This window comes from Coregonus lavaretus (genome assembly GCF_964263955.1).
Source record: "Coregonus lavaretus genome assembly, chromosome: 26".
NCBI classification, from domain to species: domain Eukaryota; kingdom Metazoa; phylum Chordata; class Actinopteri; order Salmoniformes; family Salmonidae; genus Coregonus; species Coregonus lavaretus.
Window position 1 is genome coordinate 33,018,976 of NC_140013.1, and position 18,335 is coordinate 33,037,310.

Genomic DNA, 18,335 nt, shown 5'->3' on the forward strand with positions numbered 1-18,335 from the left:
ATGTCCCAACTGCACTACATGGCCGGCTTCAGGGGAGAGGGCAGGGCCGAACTAGAACCTGAGCTGGGATTGGCTTCCGAGGGGAGTGACAGCAGCCACGACCAATCGACCTCTCCCGGCTCGCCCCACAACGACAGGAAGCGACCGCACACAGAGCTGCACGAGGACGTGGAGATGGGCGGCTCCGGGAGCGGGACCGAATCCCACTGTAACGAGTCTCACGGCAATGAGACCCATGGCAACGAGTCCCATGGCAACGAGTCAGTGGGCAGCTCCAACGGCAGTTCTGCAAAAGACTCTGCCCTGATGGAGTCATCTGGGAGCAACAAGAAGTGAGTTCTTGCTGTCCCAGTGCATTATGGTTAATATAATGTATCCTAGGGCTGGAAATTGCTAGGGACCATACGATCCGATATTATCACGATTTGATGTTCCAAACATATTGCTCACCATGTCTGCTGCAGAGAGACGAGAGCATGAGAAAATGAGTTTTGATCAGACAGGGAAATAAAAGGGCTGAAAAGATGTTGGCTCACTATTTAAAAAGAAGATGGAGAACAAGCTATAAGATGAAAAATACCAGAGTTTTGGTGCCGGTACAGCCGACTAGTGCTAGCTAACTCTACCTATAGTATCGCTACCAAATATTGATATAATATCTTCCAAATATAATATTGCGATATGTAATTGTATCTATATATATATATATATTTCATCACTAGTGTCTCCCCACCACCTCCACGGGTGGAAATACCCTGATATATAATGGAAGTATGCTTTGTTAGGTAATTCGAGGTAGTGCAGTGAGGTGTTCTGCTGGTAATGGAGGGTCATTTTGCAGTGACTAAGTCATTGTTGTATTCCATTAGAGAGCACCAGACACAGAGAAGAGCAGGGGCCCCACCACTACTTCTCTCCAGGAACAGAGATGTCCATCACACGAAGGCTGTAGCTGTGTCCCCTGGCTGGTCATGGCGGTACCTGTGATCTCATAGGGGTCTTATGTGATTGGTTTGGGCTACAATATGTTATGCAACAGACAATTGTGCATATAGCTGTGTCCCCTGGCTGGTCATGGCAGTACCTCTTATCATAGGCACGTCTCACAGGGCTCTTATGTGATTGGTTCAAGCCACAATTTTTTCTACAATAGACAATTTTGCAGATACATTGTATCTTTTTGGTCAAGGATGTCATAATGATCTGTTCAGTACCGCTGGAGCAACTGATGTAACTGTGGTTTCTCCGTCTTGGCTTATTGGACTGAAGAGATGGAAGGTCAGCTGTTGTGTAATCGCCTCTCTCTGGCACCCGTATCCATGGCGATGATGATGACGCTATAACTTTATCACAGAACATCTGCAAGCTTGGCAGTGGAGTAAACAGAGGTGGTTTACCAGGTACCTCTCACTGAGCTAGTTGGGTAATTGATTCATCAAATGCAAAGATGGTCTGTCGACATGGTCTGACAGAACAGAAGGGGTTCAGGAAGGGACCACATAGCAGAGGAAGTTCCTTTACAATGGGAAGTTGACGCCCATCTCTGGGTGAACAGGAAGCGGAAATAATTAAGTTACCTCTGGTTTGTGCAGCCATTCCTATGGGGAAAATTGATGTGGAAAGAATAGGGTTTGGGATAAACGCAGAAAATAACGTCTGAGGTTAACATTTTACATTTACGTTTTAGTCATTTAGCAGACGCTCTTATCCAGAGAAAATAGGGTTAAGTGCCTTGCCGTAAATAAATAAATAAAGAAAATTGTGCCTGGTTTGCTTAATATAAGGAATGTTTAATTATTTGTACTTTTACTTTTACTTTTGATACTTCAGTATATTTTAGCAGCTACATTTACTTTTGATACTTAAGTATATTTAAAACCAAATACTTTTAGACTTTTACTCAAGTAGTATTTTACTGGGTGACTGGGTGTTTTTTTTGCCAATAGCACATTTTTACAATTACAGTACAATGAATGCAATGTTATGACCAGGTTCAGGATATTTTTTAATTGATTCTCAATCGTTGCCATGCACGCCTCCAACTCAATCATCAAGTTTGCAGACGACAAAACAGTAGTAGGCTTGATTACCAACAACGATGAGACAGCCTACAGGGAGGAGGTGAGGGCTCTCGGAGTGTGGTGTCAGAAAAATAACCTCTCACTCAACGTCAAAAAAACAAAGGAGATGATTGTGGACTTCAGGAAACAGCAGAGGGAGTACCCCCCTATCCACATCGACGGGACAGCAGTGGAGAATAGTCCCCTGTAGCTCAGTTGGTAGAGCATGGCGCTTGCAACGCCAGGGTTGTGGGTTCGTTTCCCACGGGGGGCCAGTATGAAAATTTATGCACTGACTAACTGTAAGTCGCTCTGGATAAGAGCGTCTGCTAAATGACTAAAATGTAAATGTAAAATGAGAACTTGGAAAGTTTTAAGTTCCTCGGCGTACATATCACTGACAAACTGAAATGGTCCACCCACACAGACAGTGTGGTGAAGAAGGAGCAACAGTACCTCTTCAACCTCAGGAGGCTGAAGAAATTTGGCCTGTCACCTAAAACCCTCACAAACTTTTACAGATGCACAATATGGAGAATCCTGTTGGGCTGTATCACCGCCTGGTACGGCAACTGCACAACCCACAACCGCAGGGCTCTCCAGAGGGTGGTGCGGTCTGCACAACGCATCACCGGGGGCAAACTACCTGCCCTCCAGGACACCTACAACACCCGATGTCACAGGAAGGCCAAATAGATAATCAAGGACAACTATCACCCGAGCCACTGCCTGTTCACCCCGCTATCATCCAGAAGGCGAGGACAGTACAGGTGCATCAAAGCTCAAATCAAATCAAATCAAATCAAATCAAATTTTATTGGTCACATGCGCCGAATACAACAGGTGCAGACATTACAGTGAAATGCTTACTTACAGCCCTTAACCAACAGTGCATTTATTTTAAACAAAAAAGTAAGAATAAAACAACAACAAAAAAGTGTTGAGAAAAAAAGAGCAGAAGTAAAATAAAGTGACAGTAGGGAGGCTATATATACAGTAAAATAAAGTGACAGTAGGGAGGCTATATATACAGGGGGGTACCGTTGCATAGTCAATGTGCGGGGGCACCGGCTAGTTGAGGTAGTTGAGGTAATATGTACATGTGGGTAGAGTTAAAGTGACTATGCATAAATACTTAACAGAGTAGCAGCAGCGTAAAAAGGATGGGGTGGGGGGGCAGTGCAAATAGTCCGGGTAGCCATGATTAGCTGTTCAGGAGTCTTATGGCTTGGGGGTAGAAGCTGTTGAGAAGTCTTTTGGACCTAGACTTGGCACTCCGGTACCGCTTGCCGTGCGGTAGCAGAGAGAACAGTCTATGACTAGGGTGGCTGGAGTCTTTGACAATTTTGAGGGCCTTCCTCTGACACCGCCTGGTATAGAGGTCCTGGATGGCAGGGAGCTTTGCCCCAGTGATGTACTGGGCCGTACGCACTACCCTCTGTAGTGCCTTGCGGTCAGAGGCCAAGCAGTTGCCATACCAGGCGGTGATGCAACCAGTCAGGATGCTCTCGATGGTGCAGCTGTAGAATTTTTTGAGGATCTGAGGACCCATGCCAAATCTTTTTAGTCTCCTGAGGGGGAATAGGCTTTGTCGTGCCCTCTTCACGACTGTCTTGGTGTGTTTGGACCATGATAGTTCGTTGGTGATGTGGACACCAAGGAACTTGAAGCTCTCAACCTGTTCCACTACAGCCCCGTCGATGAGAATGGGGGCATGCTCAGTCCTCTTTTTTTTCCTGTAGTCCACGATCAGCTCCTTTGTCTTGGTCACGTTGAGGGAGAGGTTGTTGTCCTGGCACCACACGGCCAGATCTCTGACCTCCTCCCTATAGGCTGTCTCATCGTTGTCGGTGATCAGGCCTACCACTGTTGTGTCGTCGGCAAACTTAATGATGGTGTTGGAGTCGTGCCTGGCCATGCAGTCATGGGTGAACAGAGAGTACAGGAGGGGACTGAGCACGCACCCCTGAGGGGCCCCCGTGTTGAGGATCAGTGTGGCAGATGTGTTGTTACCTACCCTTACCACCTGGGGGCGGCCCGTCAGGAAGTCCAGGATCCAGTTGCAGAGGGAGGTGTTTAGTCCCAGGATCCTTAGCTTAGTGATGAGCTTAGAGGGCACTATGGTGTTGAATGCTGAGCTGTAGTCAATGAATAGCATTCTCACGTAGGTGTTCCTCTTGTCCAGGTGGGAAAGGGCAGTGTGGAGTGCGATAGAGATTGCATCATCTGTGGATCTGTTGGGGCGGTATGCAAATTGGAGTGGGTCTAGGGTTTCTGGGATTATGCTATTGATGTGAGCCATGACCAGTCTTTCAAAGCACTTCATGGCTACAGACGTCAGTGCTACGGGTCGGTAGTCATTTAGGCAGGTTATCTTAGAGTTCTTGGGCACGGGGACTATGGTGGTCTGCTTGAAACATGTTGGTATTACAGACTCAGTCAGGGACATGTTGAAAATGTCAGTGAAGACACTTGCCAGTTGGTCAGCACATGCTCGGAGTACACGTCCTGGTAATCCGTCTGGCCCTGCGGCCTTGTGAATATTGACCTGCTTAAAAGTCTTACTCACATCGTCTACGGAGAGCGTGATCACATAGTCGTCCGGAACAGCTGGTGCTCTCATGCATGCTTCAGTGTTGCTTGCCTCGAAGCGAGCATAGAAGTGGTTTAGCTCGTCTGGTAGGCTTGTGTCACTGGGCAGCTCGCGGCTGTGCTTCCCTTTGTAGTCTGTAATAGTTTTCAAGCCCTGCCACATCCGACGAGCGTCAGAGCCAGTGTAGTATGATTCAATCTTAGACCTGTATTGACTCTTTGCCTGTTTGATGGTTCGTCGGAGGTCATAGCGGGATTTCTTATAAGCGTCCGGGTTAGAGTCCCGTTCCTTGAAAGCGGCAGCTCTACCCTTTAGCTCAGTGCGGATGTTTCCTGTAATCCATGGCTTCTGGTTGGGGTATGTACGTACGGTCACTGTGGGGACGACATCATCGATGCACTTATTGATGAAGCCAGTGACTGATGTGGTGTACTCCTCAATGCTGTCTGAAGAATCCCGGAACATGTTCCAGTCTGTGCTAGCAAAACAGTCCTGTAGCTTAGCATCTGCGTCATCTGACCACTTTTTTATTAGCCGAATCACTGGTGCTTCCTGCTTCAGTTTTTGCTTATAAGCAGGAATCAGGAGGATAGAGTTATGGTCAGATTTGCCAAATGGAGGGCGAGGGAGAGCTTTGTATGCGTCTCTGTGTGTGGAGTAAAGGTGGTCTAGAGTTTTTTCCCCTCTGGTTGCACATTTAACATGCTGGTAGAAATGAGGTAGAACGGATTTAAGTTTCCCTGCATTAAAGTCCCCGGCTACTAGGAGCGCTGCATCTGGATGAGCGTTTTCCTGTTGATTAATGGCCTTGTACAACTCATTCAGTGCAATCTTAATGCCAGCATTGGTTTGTGGTGGTAAATAGACAGCTATGAAAAATATAGATGAAAACTCTCTTGGTAAATAGTGTGGTCTACAGCTTATCATAAGATACTCTACCTCAGGCGAGCAAAACCTCGAGACTTCCTTAGTATTTGATTTTGTGCACCAGCTGTTGTTTACAAATATACACAGACCGCCGCCCCTTGTCTTACCAGAGTCAGACGTTCTGTCCTGCCGATGTAGCGTATAGCCTGCTAGCTGAATGTTGTCATTGTTGTCGTTCAGCCACGACTCCGTGAAACATAAGATATTACAGTTTTTAATGTCCCGTTGGTAGGATAACCGTAATCTTAAATCGTCCAGAGACTGAAAAACAGCTTCTATCTCAAGGCCATCAGACTGTTAAACAGCCATCACTAGCACAGAGAGGCTGCTGCCTACATACAGACTTGAAAATCACTGGCCACTTTAATAAATGGAACACTAGTCACTTTAATAATGCCACTTTAATGTTTACATATTTTGCATTACACATCTCATATGTATATACTGTATTCTATACTATCTATTGCATCTTAGACTATGCCACTCTGATAATGATAATGACATTGCTCATCCATATATTTATACAGTGGGGAAAAAAAGTATTTAGTCAGCCACCAATTGTGCAAGTTCTCCCACTTAAAAAAATTAGAGAGGCCTGTAATTTTCATCATAGGTACACGTCAACTATGACAGACAAATTGAGAAAAAAAAATCCAGAAAATCACATTGTAGGATTTTTAATGAATTTATTTGCAAATTATGGTGGAAAATAAGTATTTGGTCACCTACAAACAAGCAAGATTTCTGGCTCTCACAGACCTGTAACTTCTTCTTTAAGAGGCTCCTCTGTCCTCCACTTGTTACCTGTATTAATGGCACCTGTTTGAACTTGTTATCAGTAAAAAAGATACCTGTCCACAACCTCAAACAGTCACACTCCAAACTCCACTATGGCCAAGACCAAAGAGCTGTCAAAGGACACCAGAAACAAAATTGTAGACCTGCACCAGGCTGGGAAGACTGAATCTGCAATAGGTAAGCAGCTTGGTTTGAAGAAATCAACTGTGGGAGCAATTATTAGGAAATGGAAGACATACAAGACCACTGATAATCTCCCTCGATCTGGGGCTCCACGCAAGATCTCACCCCGTGGGGTCAAAATGATCACAAGAACGGTGAGCATAAATCCCAGAACCACACGGGGGGACCTAGTGAATGACCTGCAGAGAGCTGGGACCAAAGTAACAAAGCCTACCATCAGTAACACACTACGCCGCCAGGGACTCAAATCCTGCAGTACCAGACGTGTCCCCCTGCTTAAGCCAGTACATGTCCAGGCCCGTCTGAAGTTTGCTAGAGTGCATTTGGATGATCCAGGAGAGGATTGGGAGAATGTCATATGGTCAGATGAAACCAAAATAGAACTTTTTGGTAAAAACTCAACTCGTCGTGTTTGGAGGACAAAGAAAGCTGAGTTGCATCCAAAGAACACCATACCTACTGTGAAGCATGGGGGTGGAAACATCATGCTTTGGGGCTGTTTTTCTGCAAAGGGACCAGGACGACTGATCCGTGTAAAGGAAAGAATGAATGGGGCCATGTATCGTGAGATTTTGAGTGAAAACCTCCTTCCATCAGCAAGGGCATTGAAGATGAATCGTGGCTGGGTCTTTCAGCATGACAATGATCCCAAACACACCGCCCGGGCAACGAAGGAGTGGCTTCGTAAGAAGCATTTCAAGGTCCTGGAGTGGCCTAGCCAGTCTCCAGATCTCAACCCCATAGAAAATCTTTGGAGGGAGTTGAAAGTCTGTGTTGCCCAGCGACAGCCCCAAAACATCACTGCTCTAGAGGAGATCTGCATGGAGGAATGGGTCAAAATACCAGCAACAGTGTGTGAAAACCTTGTGAAGACTTACAGAAAACGTTTGACCTGTGTCATTGCCAACAAAGGGTATATAACAAAGTATTGAGAAACTTTTGTTATTGACCAAATACTTATTTTCCACCATAATTTGCAAATAAATTCATAAAAAATCCTACAATGTGATTTTCTGGATTTTTTTTTCTCATTTTGTCTGTCATAGTTGACGTGTACCTATGATGAAAATTACAGGCCTCTCTCATCTTTTTAAGTGGGAGAACTTGCATAATTGGTGGCTGACTAAATACTTTTTTCCCCCACTGTATATCCTTATTCCATTCCTTTACTTAGATTTTTGTGTATTAGGTTTTTGTTGTAGAACTGTTAGATATTACTTGCTAGATATTGTTGCACTGTCGGAACTAGAAGCACAAGCATTTCGCTACACTCGCAATAACATCTGCTAACCATGTGTATGTGACCAATACATTTGATTTTATTTGATCTTTAATATGTTTTTGTTTTGTCCAATAGGATATTTTTGCCGTGGCTGTCTTTCTCATCACAGGGAAGATAGTGTACATCTCGGACCAGGCGGCAACCATCTTGCATTGCCAACGGGAGGGGTTCACCGACGCTAAGTTTGTAGAGTTCCTGACCCCTCAGGATGTCAGTGTGTTCTACAGCTTCACCACACCCTACCGCCTGCCCTCCTGGAGCATGTGTACTGGAACAGGTACCTATCACCCTTCTACTCACGCAGACGTACAGTTGAAGTCGGAAGTTTACATACACTTAGGTTGGAGTCATTAAAACTCGTTTTTCAACCACTCCACAAATTTCTTGTTAAACAACTATAGTTTTGGCAAGTCGGTTAGGACATCTACTTTGTGCATGACACAAGTAATTTTTCCAACAATTGTTTACAAACAGATTATTTCACTTATAATTCACTGTATCACAATTCCAGTGGGTCAGAAGTTTACATACACTACGTTGACTGTGCCTTTAAACAGCTTGGAACATTTCAGAAAATGATGTCTTGGCTTTAGAAGCTTTTGATAGGCTAATTGACATCATTTGAGTCAATTGGAGGTGTACCTGTGGATATATTTCAAGGCCTACCTTCAAACTCAGTGCCTCTTTGCTTGACATCATGGGAAAATCAAAAGAAATCAGCCAAGACCTCAGAAAGAAAATTGTAGACCTCCACAAGTCTGGTTCATCCTTGGGAGCAATTTCCAAACGCCTGAAGGTACCACGTTCATCTGTACAAACAATGGTACGCAAGTATAAACACCATGGAACCACGCAGCCGTCATACCACTCAGGAAGGAGATGCGTTCTGTCTCCTAGAGATGAACGTACTTTGGTGCAAAAAGTGCAAATCAATCCCAGAACAACAGCAAAGGACCCTGTGAAGATGCTGGAGGAAACAGGTACAAAAGTATCTATATCCACAGTAAAACAAGTCCTATATCGACATAACCTGAAAGGCCGCTCAGCAAGGAAGAAGCCACTGCTCCAAAACCGCCATAAAAAAGCAAGACTACGGTTTGCAACTGCACATGGGGACAGAAATCGTACTTTTTGGAGAAATGTCCTCTGGTCTGATGAAACAAAAATATAACTGTTTGGCGATAATGACCATTGTTATGTTTGGAGGAAAAAGGGGGTAGCTTTCAAGCCGAAGAACACCATCCCAACCGTGAAGCACGGGGGTGGCAATATCATGCTGTGGGGGTGCTTTGCTGCAGGAGGGACTGGTGCACTTCACAAAATAGATGGCATCATGAGGAAGGAAAATTATGTGGATATATTGAAGCAACATCTCAAGACATCAGTCAGGAAGTTAAAGCTTGGTCGCAAATGGGTCTTCCAAATGGACAATGACCCCAAGCATACTTCCAAAGTTGTGGCAAAATGGCTTAAGGACAACAAAGTCAAGGTATTGGGGTGGCCATCACAAAGCCCTGACCTCAATCCTATAGAAAATGTGTGGGCAGAACTGAAAAGGCGTGTGTGAGCAAGGAGGCCTACAAACCTGACTCATTTACACCAGCTCTGTCAGGAGGAATGGGCCAAACTTCACCCAACTTATTGTGGGAAGCTTGTGGAAGTCTACCCGAAACGTTTGACCCAAGTTAAACAATTCATGGCAATGCTACCAAATACTAATTGAGTGTATGTAAACTTCTGACCCACTGGGGATGTGATGAAAGAAAAAAAGCTGAAATAAATCATTCTCTCTGCTGTTATTCTGACATTTCACATTCTTAAAATAAAAATAAGTGGTGATCCTAACTGACCTAAGACAGGGAATTTTTACTAAGATTAAATGTCAGGAATTGTGAAAAACTGAGTTGAAATGTATTTGGCTAAGGTGTATGTAAACTTCCGACTTCAACTGTATCTCTTCCCTTCTACGCACTCAACGATACAAGCAGTTACTACAGTACACACGCATACGCATGAGGAATCACATCTACACTCATATCCTGTGGATATTGATGAGCAGCAGGTAGGCTGTTTGAAATACACTCAACTGGATTCATCTGGCTGATTGGATATATATTCATCCTCTCTCTCTCTCTCTCTCTCTCTCTCTCTCTCTCTCTCTCTCTCTCTCTCTCTCTCTCTCTCTCTCTCTCTCTCTCTCTCTCTCTCTCAGAATCGTCTTCCACAGAGTACATGCTGGAAAAATCCTTCTTCTGCCGCATCAGGTGAGTGAGATGTAGATAGAACTATGATCGATGGTTTCCTGCTCTAACAGTCTGACTCAGAGGAGGGGGGAGAGGGAGACAGACACGGGTGGGGGAATTAGAGTGGTATGGAGAGAGGAGGGATGTGAAGGGGGATGAGGGAGTCAGCTTTGGACTTTTATCACCACCTAGTGGTCAGGGACTCTACTAAGGTGCTCTGTGTGATGTAAAGAAGCAATTTAGTGTTGAACAGGGGGAGGTAGCGTTGGTGTGTGTGTATGTATGTATGTGTGTATATATATACAGTACCAGTCAAAAGTTTGGACACACCTACTCATTCCAGGGTTTTTCTTTATTTTTACTATTTTCTACATTGTAGAATAATAGTGAAACATCAAAACTATGAAATAACACATAAGGAATCATGTAGTAACCAAAAAAGTGTTCAACAAATCAAAATATATTTTATATTTGAGATTCTTCAAAGTAGCCACCCTTTGCCTTGATGACAGCTTTGCACACTCTTGGCATTCCCTCAACCAGCTTCATGAGGTAGTCACCTGGAATGACTTTCAATTAACAGGTGTGCCTTGTTAAAAGTTAATTTGTGGAATTTCTTTCCTTCTTAATGTATTGAGCCAATCAGTTGTGTTGTGACAAGGTAGGGTTGGTATACAGAAGATATACCTATTTGGTAAAAGACCAAGTCCATATTATGGCAAGAACAGCTCAAATAAGCAAAGTGAAATGACAGTCCATCATTACTTTAAGACATGAAGGTCAGTCAATGCGGAAACATTTCAAGAACTTTTAAAGTTTCTTCAAGTGCAGTCGCAAAAACCATCAAGCGCTATGATAAAACTGGCTCTCATGAGGACCGCCACAGGAAAGGAAGACCCAGAGTTACCTCTGCTGCAGAGGATAAGTTCATTAGAGTTACCAGCCTCAGAAATTGCAGCCCAAATAAATGCTTCACAGAGTTCAAGTAACAGACACATCTCAACATCAACTGTTCAGAGGAGACTGCGTGAATCAGGCCTTCATGGTCGAATTGCTGCAAAGAAACCACTACTAAAGGACACCAATAAGAAGAAGAGACTTGCTTGGGCCAAGAAACACGAGCAATGGACATTAGACCAGTGGAAATCTGTCCTTTGGTCTGATGAGTCCAAATTTGTGAGACGCAGAATAGGTGAACGGATGATCTCTGCATGTGTGGTTCCCACCGTGAAGCATAGAGGAGGAAGTGTGATGGTGTGGTGGTGCTTTGCTGGTGACACTGTCAGTGATTTATTTTGATTTCAAGCCACACTTAGCATGGTTACCACAGCATTCTGCAGTGATACGCCATCCCATCTGGTTTGCGCTTAGTGGGACTATCATTTGTTTTTCAGCAGGACAATGACCTAACACACCTTCAGGCTGTGTAAGGGCTATTTGACCAAGAAGGAGAGTGATGGACCAATTTGTAAGTCGCTCTGGATAAGAGCGTCTGCTAAATAACTTAAATGTAATGTAAATGATGGAGTGCTGCATCAGATGACCTGGCCTCCACAATCACCCGACCTCAACCCAATTGAGATGGTTTGGGATGAGTCGGACCGCAGAGTGAAGGAAAGTGGTCCTCTGTAGCTCAGCTGGTAGAGCACGGCGCTTGTAACGCCAAGGTAGTGGGTTCGATCCCCGGGACCACCCATACACAAAAATGTATGCACGCATGACTGTAAGTCGCTTTGGATAAAAGCGTCTGCTAAATGGCATATTATTTATTATTATTAAAAGCAGCCAACAAGTGCTCAGCATATGTGGGAACTCCTTCAAGACTGTCGGAAAAGCATTCCAGGTGAAGCTGGTTAAGAGAGGAACAGTCATAAACAGTCATTCACAACACCCCATCTGTTTGGGTGTGAGGCTGATGTGCATCTTTAACTTCTAGTGTCTCTGTTCTTGATCTCTGTAATAATGTGTACGGATGTTGTTTGTGATCATTTAACCGTAACATCTGGTGTCTCCATCAGGGCTGTTCCATTATTGGCGTACCACCCCCAGGACCTGATCGGAACCCTTGTTCTGCTGCACCTTCACCCCAGTGACCGGCCACTCATGCTGGCCACCCACCGCAAGAGTGAGACTCTCTTTGATTCAGACCGATCTGATTGATTGATTAGGATTACTTCCAAAACAGATACACTATATAACTAAAGTAAGTCTAGACTCAATGTGTGAATGACCGAGCAGCACATTTAAGAGGAGAAGGACTGGAGTCTATTTAAATAAGAGTTGAAAATAAATTGACCCAACCCTATTATGTAGCCAAAAACATACAGAGGTAGAAAGCATCCAATTACACACTCCTACACCCGCTCTCTCTCTCTTTCTGTCTGTCTATCTAACAGTTCTGCAGTACATGGGCCAGCCTTTTGACCACTCTATCCGGTTCTGTGCGCGGAACGGCGAGTATGTCACTATAGATACCAGCTGGTCCAGCTTCGTCAAACCCTGGAGCCGCAAGGTCTCCTTTGTCACCGGCAGGCACAAAGTCTGCATGTGAGTCACACACACACTCAAATGGTCGGTAGTGACACATAAAAAATATATCAGGCCAGTGAGGCATCACTGGAGTGTCAGTTATGCATCAGTGTTTATGAAATGTAATTAGACATTGTGTATCTGATGTTTCAGGGGTCCAGTAAATGAAGACGTGTTTGCAGTTCCTGCCGTCACAGAGGGGAATTTAATGGACTCTGACATCCAGGAGATCCCTGAGCAGATCCACAGGCTGCTGCTGCAGGTCAGCACACACAGACACATACACACACACACACACACACACACCTTACAATTCGCATTATTTCTCACATGCCACTATCCTCTGTGTGTTTCTATAACAACACTTTTCCTCCTACAGCCGGTCCACAACATGGGCTCCAGTGGTTATGGTAGCCATGGCAGCAACGGTTCCCACGAGCAGCTGCTGAGTGTGGGGTTGCCTAGCGAGACCAATGGGAACGCCTTTGAGAACAGGAATGTGGTTGAGGAGCCAGGCAAATCCAAGCCGGTGAGTTGATGCCACTCTCTGCATTTCTTCCCTGGTTGTCTTCAGTATTCTAAATCATTATCTCATCATTTTCTTCGCTCGATCACTTGCTCTGTCTCTCTTCCCCACTCACGCCATCTCTCTATCTGCATGTATGTGTCTTACAGAGGACATTCCAGGAGATCTGTAAAGGGGTACATATGTTGAAGAGTCAGGACCAGCAGGTCTACTCTCCCTACCCCTCTCCCTCCAAACCTGAATCCATGAAAACCACAGACAGTAAATGGTGTGTGTTGGAAAATATTGACGTTTTTGATCTTGTGTGTGTATGTATATGCACATGCCTGTGAGAGTGTGTGTTTGCTAACAGACGTGTGTCTTCAGCAGGAGCTCAGCAGCTGAAGAGTCTTGTGGTGTTTCTGAAGGACTCAGCGGTGCCCCCTCTGCTGGTCAAGGACAGTACTGCTACTGCTGCTGCCAGTGTGGAGGAGGTCACCTGTAGCGACCAGACTGTCTACTCCTACCAGCAGATCAGCTGTCTGGACAGTGTCATCAGGTATCTGGAGAGCTGTATCACCCCCGTCACGGTGAAGAAGTACCAGTTCTCCAACACCACATCCTCTAACTCTGACGAGGACAAGAAGGACTCAGAGACCACTATGTAGGTCTCACAAGGTGTATATACAATATCTCCATCACACTCCCAAACATCCCATAGAAATAATCACTCTAAAGCTTGATGTGTGAGCATAACGAACAGCAGTGCCTTCTCCACCCTCTGTCCTCCAGATCCAGGACTGTCTATGAAGGCCCCTAAGAAGTCTCCCTCTGGCGCCGCCCCGGTGGTGGGAGGGCCCCAGGCCCTGCCCAGCAAGGTTGAGAGCGTGGTGTCAATCACCAGCCTGTGCAGCTACAGCAGCACCATCGTCCATGTAGGAGACAAGAAACCCCAGCCAGAATCTGGTGAGCATACACACACACACACGCACACACACTGTGTTATGGGGCGGCGCACAATTGGCCCAGCGTCGTCCAGGGTAGGGGAGGGAATGGCCGGCAGGGATGTAGAGCATGGCGTTTGCAACGCCAGGGTTGTGGGTTCGATTCCCACGGGGGGCCAGTATGAAAAATAAAAAGATAATGTAAGTCGCTCTGGATAAGAGCGTCTGCTAAATGACTAAAATGTAATGTAAATGTTAGGTTTCATTCTAATTGGCTGTTTCCTGTGATTGTTATCTCCAGAGATTGCTGAGAGTCCCGCCCCCCCCAGCGCTGCCAGTCAGTGTGGTATCTCTGCCCACCCAGGAGAAGGAGGCCTATAAGAAGCTGGGGCTGACCAAGCAGTTGTTGGCAGTGCACACACACAAGGAGAAGCAAGCCTTCCTTACCCGCTGTAAGGAACTCTGCAATGCCAGAACCTTCCAGAAAGACTGCTCCACCTACCTGCACAGACAGAGAGGTCTGACCAACACGCAGGGTAAGGAAAATGCATAGTTACATACACACAGAAATTTGGAAATGTGGCTTTGGAAACATCTGAGCTAGACGATAAGACCCATCTCATAGATGTTCTTGACTGACTGTGTTGTGTCTTCTCTCCTCAGAAGCCGCAGGTACCGGGGGCGTTGCTAAACAGAGCGCGGCCAGGCCCGAGGCCTCCCCCGCTGCAGCCAAGAAGGGCAGTGGTGCGTGTCGCCAGTCCGGCCCGGCCCGTTCCTGCCCCTCGCACCAAGCCAGTGGTGCGTGTTCCTAGTCAGGTCCGGCCCGTGCCTACTCCTCGCACCAGACCAGTGGTGCGTTTGTCCAGTCCGGCATGGCCCGTGCCCATTCCACCGGTGCCTGGTCCGGCACCGGTCAGCTGCTCCACTCCGGAGCCAGAGCAGTCCGCTCCACCGGTGCCTGATCCAGTTCCGGTCAGCTGCGCCACTCCGGAGCCAGAGCAGTCCGCTCCACCGGGGTCCAGTCCAGCTCCGGTCAGCGGCTCCACTCCGGAGCCAGAGCAGTCCGCTCCACCGGTGCCTGATCCAGCTCCGGTCAGCGGCTCCACTCCGGAGCCAGAGCAGTCCGCTCCACCGGTGCCTGATCCAGCTCCGGTCAGCGGCTCCACTCCGGAGCCAGAGCAGTCCGCTCCACCGGTGCCCAGTCCAGCTCCGGTCAGCGGCTCCAGTCCAGACCATGACGTCAGCCCTTCTCCAGGTTCGGGGTCTCCCACACCAGGGTCCAGACAGGGCCTGGCGTATCGTGGGAGGAAGGAGAGGAGAAGCAGCGCACCGAGGTCCAGACCAGACCAGGGGTGCAACAGGGAGGCGGAGAGTATGAGGTCGTCACGCCCGGAGCCGGATCCGCCTCTGAGGCGGAATGCCCACCCGGCCCCTACCCTGTTAAGTGAAGGTTGTGCGGTCGGAGTCCGCACCTTTGGGGGGGGGTACTGTCACGCCCTGACTCAGGGGACTCGTATATGTTGAATCAGGGTGTGTATATCTTTGTTGTGTATATTCTATGTTGTCGATCTAGTATGTGTGGATCTATGTTGGCCGGTGTGGTTCCCAATCAGAGGCAGCTGTTGCTCATTGTCTCTGATTGGAGATCATACTTAGGCAGCCTATTGGCACTAGTGTGTTGTGGGATCTTGTTCCTGGTAAGTCCTTAGTTGTGTATTCTACCTTAGGACTTCACGTTTCGTTTCGTTTATTGTTTTGTCGTGTGTTTATTAAGTTTAATAAACATGTACGTATATCACGCTGCGCCTTGGTCTGTCCCGTCCTTCAACGAACGTGACAGTCCCTCTCTCTGATATCTGACTATAAGATTAAATGGACGGAGAGACCAACTCTATGCACCATTTTAGAGACCTCAATCTATTCTCATATTTTTGTGCAAATATATGTGGCGACACTCCCTGTGAACCACCTGTATGTAATGCACATAGATCTGTATAGGCTGTTACTGGGAGATATGAGCTGTTACGAATGTTCATAGCAAGTCTTACAATGCACTATACCACCTTTTGTGTAATGCGTTATGATTAAGCAACAAGTGCCTAGATACAGCCCTTAGCCGTGGTATATTGGCAATATACCACAAACCCCTGAGGTGCCTTATTGCTATTATAAACTGGTTACCAACGTAATTAGAGCAGTACAAATAATGTATTTGTCATACCCGTGGTATAAGGTCTGATATATCATGGCTTTCAGCCAATCAGCATTCAGGGCTCGAACCACCCAGTTTATAAATGCATTTAAAGCATTTGTGCATTTATGGAGCCTATAACTTAGTGTTATAGTAAGGCTTATGTTGAAAGAAGGCACTGTAAATGCATTCATACCATATTCACAGGTGGTTCACAGAAAGTGTTTATTTTTTATCTGTAAATCCATACACTGACTTGGTGCGAACACCTTACAAATTATTTGCATTGGAGTTCTTGACACAAACCGGTGCGCCTGGCACCTACTACCATACCACTTTAAAAGGTACTTTAATATTTTGTCTTGCCCGTTCACCCTCTGAATGGCACATATAAGCAATCCATGTCTCGAGGCTTAAAAATCCTTCTTTAACCTGTCTCCTCCCCTTCATCTACACTGATTGAAGTGGAATTAACAAATTACATCAATAAGTGATCATAGCTTTCACCTGGTCAATCTATGTCATTGAATGAGCAGGTGTTCTTTATGTTTTGTACACTCAATGTATATTTGTCACATAGCCACTTTGAGAACCTGATATTTTAGCACAGTTCATTGCATTTTTGTAGGTGCATTAAAATGTTAAAAACGTATCCCTTTCCCCCCAGTGTTAATCTGGACAGGTAAGGGTTTGTTTTGTTGTGATGGTGGTCCATTGGGTTTTCACCCTACATTTTACTTGAATGGCTATAATAATATTTTATGGCTGGAACCTGATGAAGAAGGCATAAACTCTGATGGCAACATCGTGTGACTATTGTTCAAAAGCTGCAGGCAATTTCGACTATAGACCTATTGGGATATTGGCCTCTGACTCAAATCAGTGTAGTCTATGGGAGGGTTATCTGTTTATGAGTGTTGTGCGAGTGAAAGCATCAAACAGAGCGGGGAAAGCTCACAAGAAACTGTCAGAGCGGATAAAGGGCTAGGCTGAGGCGTTCTGTTGTTAGATCAGTGATTGTTCTTCAGCGTCAAAGACAGTTGAGAGGAGAGACGCATCCAAGGATGGAATGGGAGTCCCAGGGGATCCGTTTCAGAGCCATATGCTCTCATCCACGTTTGAAATCCTCATGCCAACTGGCACCGGCCACTAACCTTTAACCCCGGAATTCAAATTCACCGTCACGAATCCGCAGCTGATGCGTTTGGATGCTGTGCAATTGTAATTTTACCCTTGTCATTCACGGGACGCTAAAACGATTTTTGTAATGTCGTCAACATGTCAAATGTCACTTTAGATTAATGGTGATGAGGCGCTATTAGGATAAAGATTGGAAACAGGGTCGGGGTCCCTGTATTGACGCAACAGACTGCTTTATGCCATTTGGGACTATGAGTTTACCAAGCAACAACCGGGTTTGGGAAACTAATGGGGAAAATGGCTCATGATACAGATGTCATCATTACAAAAGTCTATGAATTGGTCTTAGAATAAACTATATTATAGTTTTGTTGTAGCCGAAGTTATTTGTTTTCTTATTCTTTAGGCATACATTTCTTAAAAAATATCACTACCTTTCAACTCGCCGGCTTTGTCGCCATTTTGTCAAATTGTAGCCTGCCGATCCAAAGCTTTGATCATTGTGTCCTCCTCTGCTTCAATGCCCGCTGTTCACACCTCGTCAAATGTGTGGCCCAGGTGTGAACAGCTACAAGCCCCCTGCGGCTGCTCAACGCCAATCCGTATTGTCAGCCATTCCTTCATCAAAAACTGACAACAGTCTGTGAATCTATTAATGTGGATTTGACAAGAAATTAACATCCGTGATGTAAGTCTTTTTCAATAAACGTATTTTTTATATATAAGAAATGCCAAAAGTACCCCTAGTTGCAAAAATCCCCAAGCTATTTCAAAGGTTTTTACAGTGGACTTTTCTCTTCTTTATTGGTGGCACTCATTAGTGCACAGTCGGTCTACTGTACTTGTGTTTGAAACATGTCTGTCTAAGCAAATCGATGAGCAAAGGATGTTGAACTTGTGCTCATACTCCACTGTGAGCTATGCATGATAGACTAGGGTA

At 45.7% G+C, this 18,335-nt stretch overlaps 1 pseudogene across 1 annotated transcript; it reads left to right on the forward strand.

The window, feature by feature from the left end:
* Positions 1–18,042, forward strand: LOC311101993 (period circadian protein homolog 2-like; annotated as a pseudogene). Its single transcript has 14 exons — positions 1–332; positions 870–948; positions 7,919–8,120; positions 10,056–10,107; positions 12,105–12,211; positions 12,483–12,633; positions 12,769–12,877; positions 12,995–13,144; positions 13,291–13,402; positions 13,511–13,784; positions 13,887–14,086; positions 14,366–14,600; positions 14,728–14,808; positions 17,954–18,042. The product of its transcript is annotated as a period circadian protein homolog 2-like (transcript).
* The last annotated feature ends 293 nt before the right edge of the window (positions 18,043–18,335 follow it).